Here is a 7,497-nt window from a genome sequence, read left to right as displayed (position 1 = left end):
CGACAAAAGTGGTAGATAAAAAAGAAAATGTCGCGTATAGATTAGAAAATCTTAGCTAATAATAACATCATTATGTGATTACCATGATTTAATTTCAGAGGACTTGAATTAAGTAACGGTTATTGGTCATCGGAATATGTAGTGTACACAATACCTCTCACCCACTCATCAGAGTAACTTATTCTGCATTCCCACCAGAGCTTATCATGTCAAAAAACAGGAACATCAAAAACGAGGCATCTTAATTCAAATCGACAGATGACGTAAACGAAAAAGCGAACTCTTGCAAAGGCTTGGATTTCGCGATGAAAAATCCGTCTGCCATCCCGAGTATTGACGCTTTCCTGACACTAAGCGACGGCCGCCGTATATCCTGAGCCAAGTCGCGTTTTATATCCCTTTGGAAAAATGTGTCAAACACTTTTTACCGTATGCTGCGCGTTGTTACTTTTAAGGTCATGCATGAAATTCCCGATTTAGTTCATGCATGGAATTCCACTGGGGTCGGTGGTGCTCCATAAAGAGAACTTTATAAAAACGTCGGTGTAAATATATAGTTTATATAATCGTTTAAAAAGTATGCATGCAAATACGTATGCACACATAACCATGCATAAATAACACATCATATATACACATACATATATATAAGTCTGTGAGTTGTATATAAATTATATATATATTTATATATATAAATATATATATATTAAAACAAAATGCGTATATATATATATATATATATATATATATATATATATATATATATATATATATATATATATATATATATATATATATATATATATGCATATATATCTATCACACATACAAAGTGATTGTATAGGGGTAGCTAAAGGGCCTAGAGCTTGCCCAGAGAATCTTATAGTGTCTCAGTTAATGAGAACCACACACACATATGCGCTCATACCATTTAAAGTGATTGTATAGGGGTCAGCTAAAAAATTATATCGTAGAGCTAGGAGGGAATCTTATGGTGTTTCGGTGAATAGAACCACACACATGCGCAGACACATACAAAGTGATTGTTTAGGGGTAGCTGAAAGGCGTAGAGCTAGGAGGGATTCTGTTTGTGGTGTCAGGAAGATTTCTTGGATAGGCGAAAGCTTAAAGATGTGTTAGTTCGATCATTAAATTTTAACTTTCCACCACAAAATTTGTAATAGTAAATGCTTATGGTCCATAAATGGAAAATAATAAGGAACAGAATGCTTTGCCACTCTGAATCCGTGTCTGGTAAGGGTTGAGAATATGGAAGGGTTGGTGATTTAAATGAAAAAAAAAAAGTAATGTTGGTAGGTATAAGGTGTTGCCTGTGTAAACGTAAAAATGAGTTTTATTTAATTGGAAAAAAAGTATTTAGACTGGGGCTTTAATTAGACTATTGTTAAAAACATGGTCTCCAAAATTGAAAAGTTAAAACGGTGAGGAGTAAATGTAATAGTTAGTTTACAGGTATAATGGTGAGAAGTTGCAGAGGAAAGGGCCTGGAAATATAATCAAGACATGTGAGTATGACAGTAAGAAAGCGAGAACAGCATTTAAAGAGAAAATATGTGAAATATCGACTAGGATTAAGATACAAAGGTGGAGGAGCAGATGAGCAGTATGCAAAATTCCTTAATCGTGTCAACAGGGTTAGTGGGAAGTGTTTTGATTAAGGAGAGTTGGAAGCGGGAATAAAACCATATATTGGTGGAATACGGACCCTAAATTCAACGGGGATATGAGAATGAATAGAAAATAGGTAATAATGCTAGATGCATAAATATACGGCTTGTAAGAAATTGAAATTGAACTTGAAATTTTTTAGATTAACCTTTATTTTGACATCTATAACTATAAATAAAACTAAATGAATATGTAACATCCAAAAAAATAAACAGGCAAGGAAAAAGCGCGTGCATGTACCTTGAAACATGGTATTCAAGCCCTTAACTGCGTAAAGATATAAGACAAAAGATACGGTAGACGCCAAGGTATGAAAACAGAGTAAGGCGAATATAGAGCACCTGGAATGACTCAGCAGCTACCAGTAACAGGAGAGAAATGAAAGCCCATTAAATAAAAACACGAAGAAGGGAATTTGGGAAGCTGAGCACCACCGAACCACCCAAGAAACTATTTCTGGATCCCATCACCTATTATATCAACGATGTTTTTATGACAGCATTTAATTTCAACTTTCTCCCGTTACATATTTTCGTACCCACCCGTAAGTTCCCGTCACCACAACTAATCAACATTATCCTCCACAATCGTTTGCCATTCTTAGTGCCTTTTGTTTGAATGCAACAACTTTATAAGGTGTGAGCCCATAAACATTATATCTTTGGCCATCTGGCGACGTTTGTAACACTCACAAAAGCAAAAATTGCCATTTTTTTTTAAGCCACAATAACTTACAAGACTAATCACCTGTCTAATGATGCACTATCGCCATTTAGAAGTCCTTCATTCCAAAACATTAGTACCTGCTCAATTACCTAAAAACAGTATAACTGTGCTCAACGCGATAATCAGCAGTAGACAACTACAGACCTGGTTTAATATAAATTTGATAGTTACGCTAGGCGATATTTGGAATACTAAAGAATATCTCATAAAAGGTATTAGTTCGTAAGTTGTTCACATCATAGAATGGTTTTATTGTTTTACGATCTTAACTCCGTCCAGCCATTCTGGGATAAATATTCTTAACGTCAAGGGATACTGTTAGGAAAATTTAGCGCTTAATTTGAATTCTGTGACCTGAATATGTAATGAGCATAAGGGAGGTCATCGTTTGGTTTCAAGAGGGAAAGAGAGGAACGAGAATAAGCTACGAAGTGTAAGAGAAGGAAACTGAGGAACACCAGAGATGGAATGGAGGCGCTCACCTAGTCTCATCGTATAACACTCCTGGCGATCTCTCTCTCTCTCTCTCTCTCTCTCTCTCTCTCTCTCTCTCTCTCTCTCTCTCTGTATTTGGCTTCCGCACAAATACATGAGACCAACGAACAAAGAGGCCTAGACACTGAAGAGGAGAGTCATTTCCATGGAAGCCTCATCTACGGCCTGACCTTAAGCCATGCAAAAGGGAAATCTTCAGCCGTAACCTTGAAGGCGAAGTCGGCGCTAATTACCGGAATGAAGGCACCTCGTTTGCATGCAGTGGCCAGTTTTGGCGCCGAGGCTAATTGGGTTTTGCCTCTTCCTTCTCTTTGCCTCCACCGGCTTTGTTTCTTCGATAACGACGTCGTCATTTTCTCTTAATGACGGGAATTGAATTTCGTGCAGTTTATACATTATTTGCCCGAAAGAGTTACAGCCATCATAACAGTTCGATTTCCAAATGAGAATGGTTTCATGGCTGCCATGAACTCTAATGATCACCCGGGGACCATTCAGATTTTTGTATCAGGGGAACAGCTTTGTGCTTAAAGACCAACAATTTCCTTGTAATAAAGAACTGGGTTAAGAGCTCAGTCACTTGTGGAAATGTGAATACTGAATAACTTTGGCTTAAATCATCATTCTTAGCAAGTGCACCTTAACCAATAGAACAGAGGGTTGTCAAAGATAACGGCGCTATAAGAGAGGGTCGAGACAGAAAGTCCTGACATCATGGACGTTTCGTGGCCAGCCCTATGAGGGCTGAAAGTCAGCTCAGTGGTCTGGTTAAACTACTTTAATAATGGACGTTTCGTACCATCCCCCCGTTGGAGCTAGAGTACCTTTAATCTGCCTGCTTAAATAGGAGCCAATGGTGAGAGGCTAGCCCCCGGGCTGGAAGACGTAATGTCTAAACGTGATGTTTATAGTCCAAAGACTGCTGGCACGACCCATGGATAAGTCATATATTCCGAAGGTCTGACCTTGGTAACTTTAATCTATATATTTGTTCAGAGGCCAGTGATGAAAGAAGTGACCCTGGGGTGGACATGTCTGCTCGTTGACTATCTTGGTTACACAGAATTATGTGGTGAGATAAGTATTGAAGCCCTAGGAAAGCTGTTAATCAGCTTAGTGGTCTGGTAAAACTAAGGTATACCTACTTTTTATGCTGGCCTTTTTTCTGTATTGATTAATTAAGCCTTTTGGGCAGTATTTCTTTGGGTCTTGTCTTTCCTCCTCAGCGGCTAGCACGCTGTTGGCCGAGCGTTCGATTCTCTGAGCGGCCAATGAAGAATTAGAGGAATTTATTTCTGGTGATAGAAATTCATTTCTCGTCATAATGTGGTTCGGATTCCACAATAAGCTGTAGATCCCCTTGCCAGATAACCAGTTGGTTCTTAGCCACGTAAAATAAGTCTAATCCTTCGGGCCAGCCCTAGGAGAGCTGTTAACCAGCTCAGTGGTCTGGTTAAACTAAGATATCTTAACTTTAACTTTTCCTCCTCAGCGGCCCTTGCTTATTTACCTGTTGTTATACTTTAGTGGTGTAATTGTTTTGGTTATTGTTTAGTAAGTGTAGTTGTGTTTTTTGTTGTTGTTTTGTGTATATTTATGAGGTTCAGGTGTCATTTCTGTCTTTAAGGTATGTATGAAATATTAAGTGATTTTTTTGTCAGTGTTTATTTGCCCCCCTTGAATGGTCTTGCATATTTGGTGGTTATATTTTGGCGTATGATTCCACGCATTGTGGACTTCATCGCAGGTACACAAATATTGAAACATTAAAAGTGGTATTGACAGTATAAAGTGTGTAGCGGTCGAAGTAGGCCATACCAAGTGATGAATTTTAATATTCTCATATTTTTTGTTATATAATGACACATTCCCCTCGATTCCTTTCGATAAGGAACCTTTTCAAAAAAATTTATCATGGTGCAATTTTGGCGTCATATGCTGCATCTTCTACCCTTGATTCAACTGGCTGCTGCCGGAGGAGCCTATATATTCGTACAGTAGGCAAATATTGAGTAATATACTGATCATTGACCAAAATCCACCTTCTGTTTGTTAACATGCAAATTTCAGTAATGCATTCGTTGTTCATTTTCGCAAGCCATAGGCATAAAAGGGTTAACTGTCCTGGCTGATGATAATGGTGGCAAACTACAATTCATGTGCAGACGAATTATAGAGGCAAAAACCTTTTGGTCACGTAGGTGTCGGCAATCTCTGTAATTTAGCGACTATTGTAACCCGTATATCTTTCTTAACTTTCAATTATATATATATATTTTTTTTTGTGAATATGAAGTCAGACGAAAAGTATCAGACAAAAAATACCCACACACTTTTATTTAGCCATGGATTATTTAGAAGTAATGTGCATGTCATTGTTTGTTTAACATAAAAAATGCATGACATAACACCAGCAAAAAATCAGCGTAAGCGTTAACAAAAAGAGAAGTACTCTCAATTTATCGCAGGAATGAGAAAAACGCGTAAGTTGCAGTAAATTTTGGCCCTGACTATTAGTACAGTAGAAGGAAAGCCACATGATTTAAACATCAAATTTCACACTTGCTGGGAAAACGTTAATGTCTACTTTGAACAACTATACTTCAACGAAAAGATCCTGGAAGGCTCCAGACAAGTACACGGAAGAACAAAATTACAATATTCGCTGTGGTACATATCATCTAAAGTATGTGGCATTAATTAATCTTCGAAGCGCTGAAACCAACCACGTTATCTTGACAGTATGCACATTACCCTCCCCCTTTATGTGCACCTATAAGAGACCGCATTACGGTCTTTCGGGCGCACGTGTGTGTGCGTGCAAGCATTCCAATCATGTACTCGTAATGTTCCACCGAATCTTCTGTATCAAACTGTATGTATGTTTCTGTTTGTCCTAACGCCAAACGCCTCGCCATTTCACATATATTATGCTACTGCAAGCATGGTAATTCATTAATCTGTCTCACCGAATCTCATGCAATTGGCCATATGTGGAATTTCATGGCTAAGAAATTATCTTACCAAAGAGCAGAAATAAATAAAGCTCGCGTTCTCTCCCATTATGAAAGGAAGTACTCTTTCATTTAAAGCCCAACTCTCCTAGATAATTGATATATGTTTTATCATTGTACGTTTATTATGTCTCTCACAATCGTCATCTGTTTGTCTGTCCATAAGCACAGATGTCCGAAACATAATCTCCTTTTGCCCCGTCTGTGTATAGAAACTACTTTGCGGCTCGCACCAGCCAATAACAACTTAGAAGATTCTGTACATGCATTTACGGGGTGCTTTAGGAGCAAGAGCCCGTGCTGGCACAAGGCCAGCTAAATCTGAAACAACAACTTGTACATGCATTCAGTAAGGAACCACCAATAAACTAGACAACACCCAGCCAGTATGTCACTCAATCCGATCCTTACGCACCTTTCACTTAGACGCAAATCATTCTGTCTTCTTCCGCGTCTTGCGTACCCTTCTCTCTCACTTCCGTTTCACTGTTTACTTTATTATCTAGCATTCTCTCCTGAAACAAATCAGCACAGACGTTACTTTTCTTCTGTGGAATTTCCATTGACATCCAACACCTCAAGACTTGAAACATTGTTTCTTAGGAGTTTTTACAAGAAAACAGGATAAGAGGCTGTTAACACCATATCTCTGGCTATCTAATAATCGTCCTCCAGGGCAGAACAGGGAGAATGCTATCGTTTACATTTAACTCGTACCCAAAACTAGTGAAAAGTGAGACTACCATTAACCTAAAAAGAGCTTAGCGGCATTTTTTCCTGCCGTAGTGTCCATACCCTCCACTAGGCTAATCTCCGTCTAGTGATGTTTTACATTAAAATTGTGTGCACATTGTGAATAATAATAATAATATAATAATCATATGTTACACAAAACTATTGATTCAAGTACAGTCAGACATTATATTTTTTCTGTCTAATGATTTTATCCATTAGAACCAAATTTTCCAAACATCAAAACTGGGAAATCTATATACATATATATATATATATATATATATATGTAATGTTTCTGTGTTCCTTTTATGTTCTTCGTTATATGTTTAGATTTTAATCTTTCTCTTCTTACCTTGGTTTCTTTCGAAATTGTCCTTTAGATAAGCCGCGAGATGATGTGCTATCTTTGTATATTTATTCCTTTTAAATATTGATATCTCAGAAAGCGTATGAGAGAGCGAGATCGGTAATTTCTTCACTTTAATTAGTACTTAATTATAAAGATCAGTACAAAATTAACAGATTCTGACAATCAGAAACGAATCACTCTTGAATCAGTCTATATGGGAACCGCAGGCGATTGGGAAGTACTCTCCTTGAAGGACACAGTTCTGACCCTCGTCTCCTCGTCGGTCTCTCACTCGTTGAACCCTCAGGAAACTTGCTATCTGTAAATCCCCACCTCCTTCTAGCCTTATTGGAAGGATTGTAGTGGGTGTGATTCAAATCTCTCCTTAGAGGACTTGATAGGAGGTGATCTTAGGAGGGTGTGGGAAAGACCCCTCCCACACATAATTGATTGGAGGTTGAAGAAGTATATCACTTGGGTCAACCCCCA

Source organism: Macrobrachium rosenbergii, chromosome 14 (genome assembly GCF_040412425.1).
Source record: "Macrobrachium rosenbergii isolate ZJJX-2024 chromosome 14, ASM4041242v1, whole genome shotgun sequence".
NCBI classification, from domain to species: domain Eukaryota; kingdom Metazoa; phylum Arthropoda; class Malacostraca; order Decapoda; family Palaemonidae; genus Macrobrachium; species Macrobrachium rosenbergii.
Note: the sequence above shows the minus strand (reverse complement) of the source record.